Source organism: Malaya genurostris, chromosome 2 (assembly GCF_030247185.1).
Source record: "Malaya genurostris strain Urasoe2022 chromosome 2, Malgen_1.1, whole genome shotgun sequence".
Lineage (NCBI taxonomy): Eukaryota > Metazoa > Arthropoda > Insecta > Diptera > Culicidae > Malaya > Malaya genurostris.
Window position 1 is genome coordinate 20406827 of NC_080571.1, and position 18989 is coordinate 20425815.

An 18989-nucleotide genomic window follows, 5' to 3' on the forward strand; every position below is an offset into this window, starting at 1 on the left:
CACAGCCATGCATTATTGCTTCAGTAACATCGATGCATTATACTCAGGAGACTTGGACATTCTATTGTACTCAACTCGTTTTTATTTCAACACAAAATTCAATGCTGCATAATTTCGTGTCATTATTTGATATGTAATTTTTGCTCACGATATAATGCCACCATGCCCACCGTGCATTTTTCACACCATCTCAATATGAAAGAGCAGTGCGCAAGCAATAAAAAAAATGCGGAAAAGTATACGTAAACTTTTTCAAATTTCGGTTTTTTTGGTTAAAGTTTTATAATTTCGAGTTCGACATTTTCAAATTCCTTTGTAAAATTCTGCTTCAGAAATTAGAGTTTTGGTTTCAGTTCTGAAACCAAAATTCTAAGAATACTTAGTTGTGATAAATTTAATTGCGAAAACTTAAATGTTTTAAGTTTTTCGAAAATCGGTCTAGTTTATGAATAATTGATCAAAAACGCGACGCTCGCATTCCGCTACATTTCACCTTAAGGGGGTTACCAAACTTTGTATATCCGAAACGGTGCGTTAAAAGTTCTATATGGAAGATCTATAATAGAACAGAAACTGGAACAAACGTGTCTCCAGTGAGCCGTTCTAGTTTTTTTTATTCGACCAGTTCTTCAGTCAAATTTAAAACTGGTCTACGATGCCGTTCCATTTTTTGTATATTTGAAACACGAGTAAAACACTGCTGGAGCTACCAGTTTTTCTTGTTATAAAATCCAGAATTAAATTTTGTAACTGACATAAATTATGCATCTAGAACTAGAACACTCCTGAACATACCCTAAAGTTTTGGAATTTCCAACAAAGTAAACAATTCTCGATCGTTCTAGAACTTTGTAGCTAAATTAGGTTCCCGTTTCTTTAATCGGTTTAAGCCACTGTGCGGTGAATGGTGAGATAACAGATTTACAGATAAAATTCAATTCGAAAAACCGAACAGACAGTTCCCACCATTAATCTTTTAAAAGCATTACTAAGTAGCAAAGATCATAACAGCAATATTTGACAGAAGTGTATCCTAATCTTGTCAAGCGGTACCAAAACCCCATGGCCACACCCACGAATGAAAGTACGCAAATATTGACTTTGCTCCGTGCGAACGCCATTCGGCTACTGGAGGGTTTAAGTGTTTTTTTTATTGTTGGAGGCCACCAAACGAAAATCTACCTACTCGTCGTGCTGCCAATTCATCATAATCATATTTTTCGAAAGCTGACATTTTCGTCTCTAATGGTTTAACGGTAGCTGGCAAAACATGTCCTCTAGCAATGCCTAAAATACCGACTCCCCACCGGGATTCTCCGGCCGGGCGACTAATCCTGTTATCACTTCCTCGGATTGCTTTCTCCGTTGGATGCAGGAAAGAAAAACAAAAAAAAAAAAAACAAACATAGCCCTCGAATTCAGTCACATTCATTATATCAGATCAATCTTCTTGAGTCATTTCGGCATGCCCTGCTCGTTCTCTTTCTCTCTCACTCTTTCTCTCCCCGCGAGGTTGCCCGATTGATTCCTAGTTCCACATCGTGAACGCGATCACCATCGACGATCTTTCGACTCGAAGATCACAAGCTTCGAACCAAAACAGAGAAAAAGCGGAGACTAAACTGCGAGCGATCACCGAGAGAGAGAGAATGGTGACTTCGATCTCTCTAATGATGGAGACCGGATCCCCACAGCAGCCAATCAGTCGATCGGTGACTTTGGCGCGGAATTGTTTGCTTAGTTCATCAACGGTTCGAACGGTGTTGGAAATCCAAACGATTGATGTGAATTAGAAATTAGTTTCGGTTGTTTCTGGAATACCACCCGGGACTTTATCCCACGAAATTTTCGGCGTCGTGTTTTTCTTTTCGTCCTACTCGATCTGATCTTTTCCGTCGTTCAGCGTTTCGATCGCGGTGCCGGTGCCGAAGTACTCTCCGAACGATCAATCGATCGATCGATCGATCCATCAATCGGTCAGTGTTGTTTGTTGTAGCCCCATTGAGGTTGGCTGTGTGTGTGTGTGTGTGTGTGTGATCGTAATAATCAATTTACATTTATGAAATGTATCAACCAGTTTCCAGTGTTTAGGATTGATTTTGATCGAATCCGTCGGTAAGCAAGCGGAACGAGGCGAAGACGGCGGGTGTTCAGTTGAGTGTTATCTCGTTTCGCGTCTGTTGTTATCCCTTTCCGATTGTGCGGCTGATCAAGTTTTAGGTTTTTTTTCTTTCTCAGTTGGCGGTTCACTTTGGAACCTTTGATTGGTGAGATTTGAAAGTTTACTTTCTCTATTAGTAGTCCTAGCAGCGAGAAGAGATCAAAGAAAGAAAAAAAACTTCCAATAGCATAACTAATAGGCTTTGACTAAGCGCAGTGTCACGACCCTTTTCCGAACCCCCCCAGAGAACAATCGAAAAGCTCATTACCGTTGGGAAGGGAAAACTAATCTCAGCTAATGTGCAGTGAACACGTCGTTTCCGTCAAAATCCTGAACTTCGACACCCACCGAACGGATCGAGCGGCGGTAAGCATTGTTGTTATTGTTGTCATAAAATACATATTTCATGTCCAGTTGTTTACAAACCAATTGAGACGTGGTACGGCGGAGTTGGAGTTGGACTTGTGCGGAGTGGGATGGGTTGGGATGGGAAGGGGTGGAAGTGAAGAGAAGAGGCGCTACGTCGTACGTCGTTTGTTTGCTTTTAGCTGTTTGCTGACGGGGTCTTTTCTGAGCTCCTAAATCAACTCCTACCTCGCCTACCTACTGCCCTCTACAAACGCACCCCCTTCAGCTCTCATTGATGGTTAAATCGAGACCAGATTCCAGCTCCCATGAGCCCCCTATCCTGCGCGTCGATTTATTGCTGCTTGATCTCAATATCTCAATAGCTTATTATGCACATGCCCGAAGAAAGAGAGAGAGAGAGAAAGAGGTATGCGTCGTGAGTGTTTGGGGCGCGTTTGACGCCTTTCTTCGTTTCTTTCTTTATTTTCTTTTGTTGGATCAGTTGTTGTTGTTATTATTATTGTTGTTTTTGGTGCTGCTGCTGCTGCGATGAATGCGGTTTGGAACCTTCCCGCCCTTGCTGTTAGGTAACACACACAACGGTGCACAGTGGGTTTGCTAGCGGCAGTTGTTTTATCAGTAAAAAAAAATGCAATTTATTACATCACATTCACATGTCATTTTCATTTTGACTGATTCACAACTTGAATAGTCTGATTTTGAATATGGCTGTAATCTTGAGAAGTGAGAAGAAAAGAACTCCGTTTTTTCCGTTAAGTTGTGCCCTTTTAATAAATCAAACCTAGTCCTAAGGGTGCAAATATTTAGGGTTATCTCAAATTTTCCTACGGAGTAGTGTTCAAATATTTTAGAAATGGAAATCTAGTTACACAGAGAATCCTTCGATCATAAACTTACGATATCGCAGTTTTTTATTCTGTCGTAGTTTATTTTCAATACTAAAAAAATGCATAACTTTGCCAATTTTTTTTAAAACGCCGCAAAAAATCAATAATTTGCATAAAAAACTTTCTTTATCAACTTTCTTCTACCAATTACACACGCCAATAGCAGACATCCGTGACCGTTTCGATTTCTTCATAGCGTGTACGAAATTGTACAAAGCACGCATCGTTAGTTTTGTGTTTTCTTTTTCTTTCGGTGTTGTACATATTGTCTTTCTATATGGCGATTTGAAAACTTTGACACTCATGACCCTGTAACTGCAGAACCGGAAGTCGGATCCGGATGAAATTTCACAGTAGCTTTAAAAACAATATGAGCTCCAATTCGAATCAAGATTTGTGAAAATCTCAGCGATGCTTGGCAGAGAAATCGAAGTGAGTCCTATTTTTGCAGTTTTTCTTCACTACTTGGTTGCACCCAGAACAGGAAAAGGGTGGACCAGTAGAGCGGAATTGAGTTTTTATGCCCACAAACTAACAAGTTCTGTAAACTAGAAGAATTTATCAGACAGTTTTATGGAATTTGTACCTGTTTTTGACCATCGTTCGTAAAAAAAAATACTCATGAAATTGGTCATTTTCCACATATCAAGACATTGTTCCGGAACCGGAAGTCGGATCCAAATATAATGTTCTATAATTTTTTAGGAAACTATAAGACCTTTCATTAGAATCTAAGTTTGTGAAAATCGGTTGAGCCGTTAATGAGAAAAGTGATTGCATACACACACATACATTTGCTGGGTTCGTCGAGCTGAATCGTATGGTATGTAACATTCGGCCCTCCGGGCCTCAGTTAAAAAGTCAGTTTTCACAGTGATTGCATAACCTATCTATATGAGAAAGGCAAAAATCGTATAACTTTGAAAATTCGCATTAAAAAATGGCACAACTTAGAAAAGTCACATACAAAATCCGTATTTAAAATAAGTGTCACAAATTCGCATGACAATCTAAATTCGCATAAAAACGGCATAAATGGGAAAACTTAAATGAAAAAGCTCAAAAGTTAAAAATTTCGCACAAAAAACTAGACTTTAAAAATTTGATAATTGCAAATACACATAAAAAATCCGCTTTTCAAACAAATCGCAAATTCGCATAAAACTGAATTCAAGATTCTGGGAGTAGTTTTTTAGGGCTAGTTTTTTGACTAGATTTTGGAACTGAATTTAGTGTTTGTATTCAGAATTCTGATTCATTTACGGAATTCCGGAACAATATGCAAGATATGAATACTAGATCTGGATTATGGAACAAAATTTTTGATTTGAAGAATTTAGAACTCCCTTAAGAACCAGAATTAAATTACTGAAATCAGTATCAGAATTCAAATTTAGTTCCAGAATTCAGTTCTAGAACCTGGATTCCAAAAATGAGTTCTACTCCAGAATTCCAGAATTACTCAAGTTGATATGCACTCAGGCGCAATTAATCTTACATTGGAGTGAACGTTGAATTTTCAAACTTTTGGGCGGAAATAATACTTTTAGCGTGTCGTGCGGTTCGGCACGTTTTCATTCTCAGAAGATTTTCAAATCGGTCTGAGGAATTCATGAATATAAATTGCTCAAATTTTAACAGCTTCATTCCTCAAATTGTTTGAAATTAACTGGTGTGCCACTCATTTTTGACTGTACTGTACTCAACAGTTCTCGTTTATATTCGAAAGTGTGAAAAAAGAATGCCAGTTCTATTCGTATTCACGTTCACCAGCTAAGTCTCTGACATAACCCACCCGCCTGTTTGTTTATTTGCGGACTTCTGTTGTGAGATACTGCTCATTGTTTCGTCCGTTTCGTGATTCCATCCCTTAGAATAAATTTTGTTGATTATACTTGACGACATGGGACGTAAATTATTACACCCACACTTCGGATTGTTTACCTTTTCACAGCACTTGATCATGTCTCACTTTGATTTATTCAATTGATCCATAATGATAGTTTTACTAGAACTGCTCTTTAAAATCGTTGCCACTGGACTGCTAAATTGATAACTGATTCAATCTAGAATACCTATCCGTCTTTTCACTTCATATCTTCCAATCAAAATCGATATATTAGACATTATGCGGCGATTAAAACCAAATATAAATTTCAGAAGCATGTTTCTGGTAACTAAGGAGTGTATCGAAAATAAGCTATCCATAAATTCTTCTTTCAAATTATGATAAAAAACGATATTTTGTTTAAACTAAAAATTGATCCTTTATTGTACGAGGTTAAACTTGAGCATAAAGAAAATCGGATGAAATTTAAGTTATTTCTTCACGAGTTTTAGAACTTTTAATTGAACGCTCTTCATAAAGTTCCGGACAAGTGTTGCACCGCATTTTTTGGAGGCTTGAGCCCAATTTTTTTGAACTCCTGCATGTTCCCAACTGCGTTACCAGTCTTCTTGAAGACCCTCTTCACTATTGCCCAGTAACTTTCGATGGGTCGAAGCTAAGGGTAATTTTGTGGATTGATATTTTTCTCAACGAAAGGGTATAATCTTTCGCAAGCCAATTGAGAGTGGTTTTGGCATAGTGAGCCGACGCTAAATCCAGCCAAAACAGTGGGGGTGTACTATGCTTCTTATATAAAGGCAGCAATCTCTTCTGGAAACACTCAGATCGATAGATTTCTGCATTTATAGTTCCGCTAGTGTAAAAAATGGTTGACTTCAAACCACAGGAACATATTGCTTGCCATACCAGTACCTTTCGACCGAGTTTCTCCACTTAAATCGACCTGTCCGCCTCGCTCACATCCTCCCCAACGACGACAGTAAAGTATTGTAGGTCTGGAAGGGTTTTTGAGTCCTCCTTTACATAAGTCCCATCGTCCATCAAAACGCATGCATCCGGACACTGCAAAAGACGCGAATACAATTTCCGGGCCCTTGTTGCTGCTTGCTTCTTCTGTTTTACACTTTGTTCCGAGATTTTCTGCTTCTTGTAGGTCTTTAGGTGATTTCACCTCTTGATACGCTGGACTATTCCGACACTCGTTCCTGCTGTTTTGTCAAAATCACGTATTGACATTGATTTGTTCTTCATGATTAGAGATACAACTTTCTGGTCCAGTTTCGGGTTAGAAGAACCGGGGTTTCTGCCTCTTCCTGGTAGCTTATCCTAAGAATAATGTTCCCCAAACTTATTAATTATGTTTTTAACACTGGCATGATGAATTTACTGTATTCAGAGGTACAAACGTATCTCAACTGGCAGTGGTCGCTAGCCAAATCCATCCATGTCATTACAGGGCCTTGGTTTGTTTTGACGCTCTGTCTTTATGCAAAATTTGAGCGAAATCGGATCTGGATAAGTGCTGCCACATCTTGATCATAGTAAGTAGTTTGTTTAGTAAGCAAAATATAAAAAGATTTCAAGGATTCAATGAACAAAAAAAAAAGGTTCCAAGTTTTCATTTGATTATGAAGAATAACAAACATTTTTAAATCTTCGAATTTCCGGGCCCCCTGAAAAAGTCAGGGCCCGGGGAAATTTCCCCCTTTCTCCCTACCCCCCTCTCGGTTCACGCTAATTTACGTAGAAGAATATGCAATATTGTGTAATTATAAAATTCGATTACATAATTCATTCTATTGAAAAAAATACTTCCGAATATCTTTTGGTTGATCGATTGTGTGAATTGTGCAAGCTTTCACTTTTTTCACTTCTAAAACTAGAAACGATACAGCTAAACTAAAGCACAGATTGGTTACATTGAACATTCTGACATGCAAATAAATATTACGAAATTACCAGTATCGTTCTTTATGATGAAATAATGGTGGTTTTGAAAAAACTTTTATTAAGGCGTTCGTGATGAAGAGTGACGAGTTGAGTTCGAATCTATTCTGAGTCGGTGATATGCATTTTGTATAGCAAATCAACAGAAAGTTCTATTACAGAAAACAACTGGTTGAAAAATGAGCCGTGTGCAGTATAGCGAAGGAAAATTTCGCATAATTTATTGGGTATACTATTATGGTTCTGAAAAACAACAAGCAGAATTTTGATGTTCAATATTTAATGTTGAATTTTGGATAAATTTCTGGAATTCAGAAAGGGCCAAATTATGTAATCCTCTAATATATTAAACACTGTTTGGATATAAACGATAATAAACACTGTTGCGAATTTTGCACTGCAAAAAATGCACAAAGCTAATCAAATTATCCCAGATTTGCACTACACTGATGGTTTTAATTACCGATTTGCAAAGATGCCATCTTTATAGTTCTTCAGATGAAATTTGGAGCCATTAGAAGGGTTGATTTTGCATAATGTTCCCCATTGTTGTCCATTTTTCTCTGCTCCAATGGCTCTAATGCAAACGACCAGCAGCAGGATGATGCAATCGATCTTTTGTGAAGAGAAACTGGCTCTGCGACCTGTGCGTTTGTGGTTTTGTACCACGCAAAAGGTCTGCTCTCATTACTGACGACTGCTGCTCCCAACGATCGAAGTCCAAATGAGAGCACGACCTGAGCGTTCCACACTTTATACGTGGTTTGTTCTTACTGATGTTGATGGGAGTACTTCATATCGATATCCAGTTCCAGACATTCAGTGCTTCAGAACGATTTTTAATCAAAGTTTACCTCTTACACTCGTCCAGTAGATCGGAACTGATTTTTGGCTGACTACCTCAAGATCGTCGTCCGGGTGCGAAAAAGGCAAGCAAGCGTGCTGAATTTTCCTCGTTATTTCCAACATTTCAGAAAATTTTGTTTTTCAGCTATTTATGGTTAACTCACGCTGTTCAAAATTTAATCACAAATTCCATATTTCCGATAGATCGTAGAAAAAATTATGTTGTTGGGTTACGTACATCAAGAGATATCCGCGATAAAGTTCTGTCCATTCTTGTACAGGGTAAATTTTTAAAAAGGGGCTCCATAGTAAAATAAGTGGTATTCAAGACAAAAAATACTGATAGCGAACCGAGAATCATTGGATCCCAAAGCGCGTTCGTTAATCGACTGAGCCACTGTGCCAAACTTGCTAGCCCAAAGGGTCGGCAACTTGCGGCTCGCGAGCCACATGCAGCTCTTTGGACATGAAGTTGCAGTTCTATGCGTAAATATTGTTCATTTTATAAAAAGTATATAATAGTTCCTTCTAATACTCAGCGATTCTTTGTTTTTGGTATGTTGAGAAATTAAATAAGAACGAAATGTTTTACATTCCGCGATGATAAACTTTTGATTTCGATTTGATGTTCTTGATATTCTAATAATAGATAGTTTTGAAAAAAAAATGCATTCCTTAAATCTCCATTCATTTTGAAGAAGCATATTCGAAAGGCTCGGCGAAATGATTTTCCGTGAAACGACTTTCTGCGAAATGGCTTTTCGTGAAAAGACTTTCGATGAAATGGCTTTCGGCAAAATGACTTCCGTCCGAACGGCTTTCGGCGAAATGAATTACGGTGAAATGACTTTCTGCGAAATGGCTTTTCGTGAAATGACTTTCGATGAAATGGCTTTCGGCAAAATGGCTTTCGGCGAAATGGGTTTTTATGAGATGGTGCTTTCGGTAAAATGGCTTTCGGCGAAATGGTTTTCGGTGAAATGGCTTTCGGTGAAACGGTTTTCGGTGAAATGACTTTCAGTGAAATGACGTTCGGTGAAATGCCATTTCTTCGAAATGGCTTTCGAAGAAATGGCTTTCGATGAAATGGTGCTTTCGGTGAAATGACTTTCGGCGAAATGGCTTTCGACAAAATGGCTTTCGATGAAATGGCTCTAGGTGAAATGACTTTGGGTGAAATGGACTTTCGGTCAAATGACTTTCGTCCAATCGGCTTTCGGCGAAATGACTTTCGGTGAAATGGCTTTCGGCGAAATGGCTTTCAGCGAAATGGCTTTCGGCGAAATGACTATCGGGTAAAGACTTTTCGTGAAATGATGCTCTCGGTGAAATGACTTTCGGCAAAATGGCTTTCGACGAAATGGCTTTCGATGAAATGACTTTCGGTGAAATGGCTTTCGGCGAAATGGCTTTTCATGAAATGGTGTTTCGGTAAAATGGCTTCCGGCAGAATGGTTTTCGGTGAAATGGCTTTCGGTAAAAAGACTTCCGGTGGAAAGTCTTTGGGTGAGAAGGAGTTTTGGAGAAATGGCTTTCGGCGAAATGGCTTTCAGCGAAATGGCTTTCGGCAAAATGACTATCGGGTAAAGACTTTTCGTGAAATGATGCTCTCGGTGAAATGACTTTCGGCGAAATGGCTTTCGACGAAATGGCTTTCGATGAAATGGCTTTCGGTGAAATGACTTAGGATGAAATGGTCTTTCGGCATAATGGACTTTCGGGAAAATGGCTTTCGGTGAAACGGCTTTCTGCGAAATGGCCTCGTACTAATGGCTTTCGGCGAAATGGTTTTTGAAATGACCCTGACCTGAGAAATTATGGTACGATATATCGGTTTGCCTTGTTATTTAACATTTTGGTTGGGGAATTCTTACATGAAGTTTGAAAAGGATAGATTTTCATAATCGATAGAGTTCAATAACATGAAATTATTTCATGTTTCAGTTGATCAAATAAGAACATGAATCCATTTATATTACAAACGAACAGCGATAAAAAAATTTGACTATCACATAAATGTCCAAATTGCAGCAATCACAGCTTCACCTCGATTGCTACAGCCTACAGTCTACAGACACAGTATTCAAAATTGTCCCAAAGTAACAGTAGTAGGGCAAACCAGCTTTCATTAATTGGAGTTCATCACAAAGCGATCGTAGGGCAAAACTGCTCGCCCGGAGTCAAAAGCGACTCCGAACTTATTATCTCCACTCCACCGAGAAATCAAGTCAACCAAACAAAAAGAAGAAACCCCAGGTTGACGAAATAACACTCACAACGCATTATTGTCTGGTCTGTATGTGCGGACTACCACGGATTACAGAGCCTGCGGGGAGATGCAAAACTCGTCGCTACTACCGCAGATTCCGAGAGCACCGCCACCGACTTGGCCATGCAGTGCTCTTATTAAGTTTATTAGGTTGTGTCATCATGGCGGGAAGGGGGGGGGAAGGGGGGGGTAAGGTGAGAGGTTATAGTTAAGCATACACACACACACACACGCACGACCGACACTCGGCTCGGAACGCACAAAAGACCCAACCATGGAAGCTCTTGGCGCACCGTCGTGATCAATAGCTCATAAATCCTGCAGCATAACGAAGCATATCTAATCGGAGTACGCTCGCTGCTCGCTGCTCGCTGCTCGGTGCGGCGGTCGGTGCGTGGTTTGGTACAAGGGCTAATGCAAACTTGAAAAATAAAACCGATTTTAATCCCATGACATAAAACTACCAACCGCTGCGTCCCGTCTCCTCCGTTTCGGTTCGAGCCGTTATGCTAAAACCTCTCGACTCGGTTAGAGAGCAAAGTGCGAACGAAGCTCTCGTTTCGTGTTGCTTTCCATAGTAGAGTGGGTACTGCCTTAATACTGTTCATCGCACTTTGTTTGGCCCAAATACGCGCGCCTTGGATAGTGAGCTACGGGTTCGACTTTGTCGGTCAAAACTCATTATGCCGCAAAGGAAGCAACGTAGCGAAGCGAAGCATCGTCATCGTTGCGTCGGGTCTTTGTCGGAAGCCGTGAAAGTCTGAACCCTGTCGAGTTGCGAAATGGGGGCCTACTGCGATCGGGTGCCAGTGCGGTTTTGCGAAATTTATTTCCTTTGATTTGGTCATTTGGGACATTTAATTGAAAGAAATTATCGATAAATTGTCGATTTAAAAAGGATTCCGGTAATTGGAGATTACGTGCTATTCTCGGCATCGGTTAGGGGGCTTAAGCCGTTGTTGTTTTGGTTGTTGCATCAGCCGCGTAAATACGAGTGCTCGTTAATCGACAGATGATTTGAGCGGCGTTCGGTGGTTCTCAAATGATTCCGTCGATCGAGAGAAATTATCCCCATAATGGTCCCCCGTATCGTCCGAAAACAGTATAATCATCCTTCTGTTTTAGGCTTAAATTTGACATTTCAGTTGCACGACTCCGGACCCAGGTATGGTATTATAATCGCGTTACCCAACGGACGAACGTGAGTAGATAATCAGCATGCCGAAACTACGGGTTGGGGCGCAGGGAAACCACTGTCACCGCTGCCATCAACGCCGGCCGATCAACATTTCCGTCGAACAATGCATACGCTAGCAGATAACTTAGCCCAGATAACATCGTCGTTTTCGTCGAATACAGTTCAGCCTCACACGCCGTTCAGGGCTGCTTTGACGTCATTCGAAGTACGAATAGACAAAGTACTCGTTAGAGGTGGCATCTCAAGGCCCCCCGAAATAATCCGCCCTACGGCAAGCACGAAAATTAAGAGCACCCTTCGGAGCCGCCAGTCCTAACGACGCGGTAGGGCTAAACGTATGCAACCGCCGAAATTATTGAGTCGATCCTGTCCTGCTGTCAGTTCAAACATATTTGACTTCGGAAGGGCGAAGGTTGCTTAGTTCATGTTTCTCCTAGTGATGCAGTGATGCCGATTTTAACTGATTGAATCGTTTTAAAATTTGCATAGACTGATGTTTGATTCGAACACAGATTTTTGAAAAAATGACCTGGCATCCTTGGTTTAGAGACCAGTAGTGAAGGTTTCTTTCGTTTCTTGCGACTTCATTTATATGACAGGTTGAAATTTCCAATGATTTCATTATCTTGTTATTCTGAAACTGTCGAGTATAGATGCAATATAATTGGGATCTATGGAGCCATAACACCTTTCTTTTGAATCTAAGTTTGCAAAAATCGGTCCAAACGTCTCTGAGAAAACGAAATGAACTCTATTTTCGGTATTTCCGAGCCAAAAACTGGGAGTCGTTTCGCTTAGTCATCATCTACAAATTGGAACAGTTTTTATCTCAATTCTGACGTTTTATTTTTACGTTGCCTTTGATGACTTGAAAGTTCTATTTCTATTACTAATCATCCTCCTATAACACCTTTTGTTTGAGTTTAAGTTTGGGAAACACCTCTGAGAAATATGAGAGTAATTGTTTGGCGCATCCAAGTTACTCGACGAGCTGAGTCGTATGGTTTATAAAACTAAGCCCTTCGGGTCAATTTTCACTAACCATATTTTTCAAATGGACTCAAAACCGTTTTTTTTTTCGGGAAATCAAACACTTGCATAGTTTCTTATATTAATCACAAAAATATGAGTCCATCTTCAACAGTAGTTGGTTAGAAGATTGGAATTTTCACGTTTTGCCTTTCTCATAAGAAGTGTATCGAAAATAAGCTATCCACATCCATTTGTTTTGTACGCATGTGTTTGTGATGGTTTTTTATGCTCAGATCACAGCATGGAGTGCGTTTGGCTGTCAGCTTTCGATTGTTTACTTGTTTGTGCGGTTGAAATTCTGCGTTTTCAAAATGTCACTTATTGAAAAGGAAGTGAAAATTAAGGTTCTGGACACATGGCTAAGTGAGAAGGGTATTACTATGCAAGAATTTGCGAAGCGGTTTGGAATTCATCATGCCAGTGTTAAACCCATCATTAATAAGTTTGGGGAACACTATTCTTTGGATGAGCTGCCAGAAAGAGGCAGAGAACCCGGTTCACCCAACCCGAAACTGGGTCCAAAAGTGATATCTCTAATCATGAAGAACAAATCAATGTCAATACGTGATTTGGCCAAAAAAGCAGGAACGAGTGTCAGAATGATCCAGCGTATCAAGAAGCGAAATCATCTGAAGACCTACAAGATGCAGAAAATCTCGAAACAAAGTGTAGAACAGAAGCAGCGAACAGCAACAAGGGCCCGGAAAGTGTATTCGCGTCTTTTTCAGTGTCCGGATGCATGCGTTTTGATGGACGATGAGACTTATGTAAAAGAGAACTCGAAAACCCTTCCAGGTCCACAATGCTTTACTGTCGTCGTTGGGGAGGATGTGAGCGATGCGGACAGGTCGATTCAAGTGGAGAAACTTGGTCGAAAGGTACTGGTATGGCTAACAATATGTTCCTGTGGTTTCTTACAATACCGGAACTATAAATGCAGAAATATATCGATCTGAGTTTCTCCAGAAGTGATTGTTGCCTTTATGCAAGAAGCATAGTACACCTCCACTGTTTTAGCTGGATTTAGCGTCGGCTCACTATGCCAAAACCACTGTCAATTGGCTTGCGGAAAAGGGTATAAATTTCGTTGGGAAAAATATCAACCACCAAATTGCCCTCAGCTTCGATCCATCGAACGTTACTGGGCAATCGCGAAGAGGGTCTTCAAAAAGACTGGTGAGGCAGCTGGAAACATGCAGGAGTTCAAAAAAAATTGGGCTCAAGCGTCCAAAAAATGCGATGCTACACTTGTCCGGAACTTGATCAAGAGCGTTCGATCAAAAGTTCGAAAATTCGTGAAGGAATAACTTAAATTTCATCCAGTTTTCATTATGCTCAAGTTTAACCTCGCACAATAGAGGATCAATTTTTAGTTTGAATAAAATATCCTTTTTTTTAATAATTTGAAAGAAAAATGTGTGGATAGCTTATTTTCGATACACTCCTTACCAAAAAAATATTTGTTGGTGGTAATTTAAAGATGCAAACAAGTTTTTTTTTCATAACACTTTGAGAAAACTTGACAAACTTGCGCAATCAAGTGAATTTAGGTGAAAAAAATTCATCTCTTATTTTCGAAGGCTTTTATTACTTGTCGGGTAATTTTAGAAGTTTTTAATCGTTAATTAAACAAATGGCAAGTGAACATTACTATTTATGAAGTCATACAATATTCAATAGTGGTGTAATTATATGAAATAGTGATGTAAACTGTAAAATTTGAGATGAAATTTCTTCCTGAATTGAAAATTGAGTTTGATTAAATGGAAAAACCTAGCAGTGAAATGATACCTTTTTTTTAACAATCAACGTGTGTTTTTCGCGTGAATATTCTTCGTTGTGTGTAGTTTTCATGAAATATTTTAATGATTAAATTGTGAAAATTTTCAAACTGCAAGACGAATAGAAAATGGAAATTGTATGAAACATTAAAATTATTCATTTAGGGGTTAGCCAAATTTTGTGCTAGGGCACATAACCGTTTTCATCATTTTTACGTTTCGTCTTTGACTCATCAGTGCAGAGCAGTTCAAATTGAACTGCTTAGTGATAAACTCGGCAGTTCAATTTGAATCGCTAAGCAGACGTAAAGTTTCTGCTACTTACAGAACACTTTTTGTTTTGCAACCAAATTATTCTTTCCAATCTAAATGTCTGACAATCGATTAAGCATTCCATGAGATGTACAAGTAAGTTCCTCTTAGAAGTTTTTGTCATTATTTATGGTACTTCTAGAAACGGTATTCAGAGACCAACATTACCTAAAATAGTTCGTATGTCCGAATAACCGAAATCGGTTTATTCAACCGTCTACTGATAAAAATTATCAATTGGAAAAGATTTGAGGTCGATTTAGAAAACTTTTTACGGTTTTTTCCCATTTTCTGTGATGGTATACAATTTTTAACACACTTTACCCTATATTTCCGGATCCGGAAGTCGGAGCCGCATGAAATTCAGGAATTACGTATGGGACCACAGGACCTTTCATTTGAACCTAAGTTCGTGAAAATCGGTCGCGCCATCTATGAGAAAAGTTGGAACACATATTTATGTTTTTGCACATTTTACCCCATAATTCCGGAACAAAATCCAAATAATATTCAGCAATTTTGTATGGGACCACAAGACCTTCCATTTGAATCTTAGTTTGTGAAAATCGGTTCAGCCATCTCCGAGAAAAGTTAGAGCAAAAAAAACGTTACAAACACAGACATTTTGCGTACTCGACGAACTGAGCCGAATGGTATATCGGTTCAAAAGTCGTTTTTCACAGTGATTGCATATCCATTCTATATGAGAAAGACGCCCTTTTAAAAAATCACTCTTGAGTCGAATTAGTCTCTCTATCCGTGCAAAATAAATGTTTTGTCATACTGAAAATGTGTGCAAAGTTTCATTCGAATCGGAGAATGTGAATTCTGATGACTTGCTAATCATTTCTGGTATTGCTCTGTACAAATGACACCTCATGGTAACCAATCAAATTCAGAAATCCACCTAGTGGTGTGATAATGCCTTTCTCTTCTTTCATAACAGTCTCATGAAAATATATTTCAAACTTTTATTAAATAATTTCGGACACTAATTTTTGACACCAATTGATTCAGATTGTTTCAAGTAGTTCACAAAAGCATGCTTCAGTGTTTATGTCACACAGTCAGCATCATTTTTCCAAACTAGTGCTTGACATTTGCGTTGCCTATTTGTATGAGAACAGTGATGCTAATCTAAAAAAAAAGCCTTCTTAGTCCACTTAGTGGAATTTTCATATATCTTGAAAAATCACCATAGGGGGGAGTACATGAAATTTTCGAAATCGAAAAAAAATTTTTGATGCCAAAAGGCTTAGAATTGCATGAAACGTCGAGATTTAGTGTCATTTCGAAAAAATTTTATTTTGAAAAAATCGACTTTTTGGGACTATCAATATTCCCAGAAAGTTGATATAAAAAAAAAATTTTTTTTTGAGATTACACTAAATTTCGATGTTTTATAAAGTTTTAAGAGTTTTGGCATCAAAAAAAGTTTCGATTTTGGAAATTTCATGTACTCCCCCCTATAGTGCTTTTTCAAGATCTGAAATTGTCAAACCTTTACCACCGGGCAGTACCCCTTACGCATGTCCGATTTAGCTCAAATTTTGCATGAGGACATTTTTCGATGTGCTTAAACTTTTGAGCACTAGCGCTTTACGAAATTAGAGGTGATCCCAAAATTTTGGCACCCTCATATACATAAGAGCGGTAAAAATAAACGTGTTTTGTCGGTTACGTCACATATACAATCATATCTCCGGAACCAAAAGTCACAGCTATTTGATCTTCGAACTTGATCAATGGCCCGTTGGCAGTTTTCAAACGAGCCCAAGTTTGTTAAAATCGGTTCAGCCATCTCTGAGAAAATTGAGCGCGTTCAAATATCTTCAAAAAGTGATATGGACGGTCATCGATTTTTTTCTTCGAAAAGTGCACACACACACATACACACACAGACATTTTCCGATCTCGTCGAACTGAGTCGAATGGTATATAACACTATGGGTCTCCGAGGCTCCGTTCGAAAGTCGGTTTTTCCAGCAATTCTAATACCTTTCTATAGAGAAAGGCAAAAACAGTTTCAGTAATTTAGTTGATTTACGATTGCGGACTTCGCAGTGTAATTTCTACTACGACGCTTACTTTGATCAGATCATTTTCAACCTACATTAGTCTTCTGCGTACGGAAACGTCTGACAAAAACAGTAGCCAAGTTAAACTATTTTGCTATTTTCGCAAAATCCTCCCCTTTGATGGCACACATTTCGTCTATTACCTCTAGGTTTCTTTAGTATCTGAATCTGACTTCTTAACCAGGATACGAAGGATAATAGTAAAATTAAGAGGAAATAAGGAAAAAATAAACAACAAAAAACTTTATTTCTGACGAGTTTACAGCATCAGTTCTCCACCAACCATAATGTGGTTTCTCCATTCAACCAAAAACCGAACATTTATGATAAGAAATGTGCAATAAGTTATTTACGACCCAAAGATAATTGGGGTTATAAATCGAAAACAAGATCTACACCATTCATCGATCAGAGCCAATTTTTGGGACTCCGTTGGAAGTGTTGGATCTGTTGACGCGTTCGAATATTATGGTGTGCGCAATTCGTCGGAATTTATTTCGTATTCGGATTGACTTTCGGTTGAAAAAAAAATGGTTTAGAGTTAAAAGTTTTATTGGTATAAAAAAAATCGACTCGTTCGCTTTATAAGTTCCACATTTTTCTTTCCCACCGCAGATGGTTTCATTTGTTTCCAGATCCTGTCATCAATCAGGTAATAGTTGCCCATTGGAGCGGATAAATTATGGTAAATTCGAGCATACGGTTTAGGGTCTAGTTTGATAGCCAACGATAAAATCGCTCCGCCAATCGGCCGTTCGGTCGCTACAACGCTACAACACTGACGGTAAATTGACTTTACAACTTCACTGTCAAGCTGTCAGCCGTAGTGAAAGATGAGAAGATCAACCTGCCGCTCGAACTGTCATTCCCGTCATTCGGATTGCAATAAACAGATTGCCTCAGCACACACCGGTTTCTTTCTGCCTTTCCACTCTTGAATATTGTTTTTTTTTCTCGCCAAACGATAACGACTTCGGCTTTCATCGAAGGATGCCGTGAAATTGATGATCGTGTTATCGACGCTCCATTTGGTCCCGAATGCAGTGATGCGAACTGCAATCGGTAACCGAACCTTCCTTCAGCGGACGGCGCTGTCTCTTTCATCTCAGCCGCGGAGTGGCCATTTGTGAATTGAAGCATATGTTTTACCAATCGAATCGGATCGAACCTACTAACCGAACTCAAAGGCAGAGCAAAACAGCAAGCAAAAAATTCATGCAAATGTGTGTCCAACCATTCAGTTCAGTTTTGTTCAGTTTAGTCAGGTGAGCATTTGGCTCAATGTGGCGAATGAGTGATGAGACTCCATAATCCGAGCCGGTGCGAGAATTGAGGAATCGCTCAGATGACCTCTTCTCCGTTAAAAGTTCAAACGAAACGCTTAACATCACCGAAGGTAATTGATTACACAGCAGTTCAAGTGCTACTTTTCTAACGAATGAGATTTGAATGACGTTTGTCATGGCAGCGGGTTGCTTGGATTTATACCAAAATAGAAATAAAACAACGGCTTTCGATTTTAATTATGACTATTTGTTTGACATGATTATCAGATGGAAAAATGGAACTGAAATCAAACACAGATCATGTTGATTTTAATTTGGAACGGGAAAAATTGTCAAATATGAAAGTAACTCGACAACGATACAAAATTTTCCATTTCTGGCTCAAACTTCTGACAGATTAATCACAGTCCGGTTGACGGACGGAAATTTTCTTCACCCTGTTCCAGCTTGGCTAAACAACTACATACATCTCGAAACCGTAATTGAATGCATTAATTTGAACTTGTTTACATGCTAAAAAGTTCCCCGGCTAATTTCCTATCACGGCTAGCGGCCGTAAAATTATGCAAAAGACCATAACGCGTAAGTCAATAATGTTGTAAATTCATAAAATTTTATTATTTAATCAGGCCCGCATCTCGGCGCTGGGTGACAGGACCCGTCTCATTTGGTTCGAAATTGAGCCAAAATTCGGTCCGTCTACCTGCCGGATTGAACGGTTTCAGTGTTGTTTATTAGAGACCATAAAGCCCATAAAGATATTTAATATACAACGCTTTTTATAGCGTTTAAAGTAGAAACTGGTAGGTTCGGCTTTTGTTGTGCGACGATGAAACCATGGCGAAGTTGGTGATGGCTACGAGAGTGGAGGTTAATATGGTGGACACGAACATTACAATTGATAAATGAATTGTTTTGAGAGAATCACAGCTCCGCCTTTGAGTTTCTCCTGTCACGCATGTGTCATCAAGTGA

At 39.1% G+C, this 18989-nt stretch overlaps 1 protein-coding gene across 2 annotated transcripts in view; it reads left to right on the plus strand.

The window, feature by feature from the left end:
• Positions 1–2266: 2266 nt before the first annotated feature.
• LOC131427520 (inositol-trisphosphate 3-kinase A-like) overlaps positions 2267–18989 on the plus strand; it is a 150610-nt gene continuing 133887 nt past the window's right edge. The window contains exon 1 of one of the 2 annotated variants that reach the window (XM_058590784.1): positions 2267–2527. The gene's annotated coding sequence lies outside the window, so the exon portion shown is untranslated. The remainder of the gene's footprint in view (positions 2528–18989) is intronic. The other variant, XM_058590785.1, reaches the window with a different exon arrangement.